Source organism: Lipotes vexillifer, unplaced genomic scaffold (assembly GCF_000442215.2).
Source record: "Lipotes vexillifer unplaced genomic scaffold, Lipotes_vexillifer_v1.1 scaffold846, whole genome shotgun sequence".
Classification (NCBI taxonomy): domain Eukaryota; kingdom Metazoa; phylum Chordata; class Mammalia; order Artiodactyla; family Lipotidae; genus Lipotes; species Lipotes vexillifer.
This window is the reverse complement of record NW_006789160.1, coordinates 376,150-377,306: the sequence shown is the minus strand read 5'-3', so window position 1 is coordinate 377,306 and position 1,157 is coordinate 376,150.

Genomic DNA, 1,157 nt, shown 5'->3' with positions numbered 1-1,157 from the left:
TAGGGAAATTGAGAAATTCAAAACAAAGGGAAGTAAATTAATTTGTGAACAAAAATCTCATTTACAAATGAGGGAGTAACAGGTGGATAATGGCTAAAAAATAGAGGTTCTCAACAAAGATGATAGCACCCATCCCATCGCTAACTTCTATCCAATTTATTGCAAAATATAAGGGTTATGGGGAAGGGATTAGTGTCAAGATAAATGGAAGGTTGTAATGACCTTTAATGTCAAGAGCAAGGGATGGTAAACATCCTGCAGATTTTCAGGCAGACCCAGCGAAGAAGAATTACCCTTCTCCAAATGCCAATAACAACACCATTGCGAAACAATGGTAGCGGTTACATGATTTCTTCAAAACTCAGACAGTTATGCCAAAGACAGGATTCAAACTCTGCCTCCACATTTTGGACATGCTCACTTCTTGAACCTTTAAAATCCTTTATGTCTGTATAGTGAGGCCTTTTATAAAAACTGTATATTTCTTTTCTATTTCAGTTTTGTTTCTATTTTCCATGTTGCCCATTTGACAACTAGTGTGTGCTAGCCAGTTGTGTCTTGTTCTACATGTAGGAATGTAGATAATGTCAGAAACTGAAAGAAGTTTCTGTGTGTTTGGATGTGGAACTTCTCAAGGATATAAATAAATGCCATGTCACCTAGTAAACTGTAAGAACTTTGGGGGCAAGTCCATGTCTATTGCTTCATTATGACTTTAGTGCCAAGCACCATGACCTATGAGATGTAAGAACTTAACTGTTTGATTCTGAGGAAATAGGTGAAGTGTTTACATGTGGGTTTTACTTGTAAAGTGTATTTATTATCATACTCTCTAATAACATTATTTCACTAGACAGGATTCTGGAGAAAATATTCCTAGAATCAAGCTTTACAAACAACATAAATGCTGAGGAAATCTTAAAAGTTCTGAAATTGGATTCTGCATATTTCCTAGAAAAAAAGATATCAAATATGTACGTAAATATATAAATAAGAGAATAAGATTCCTTTATAAATATATATTTTAGCTAATGATCATGCATATAAGCATACTCCATATGTCGGTATTTATGGTTTGAGTATCTGCCAAGGATTTGAAAGTGGGGCTTTGTTTTGCTTGCTATCTTTCCCTCTTTATTAAGTTATTAGGTGACAGT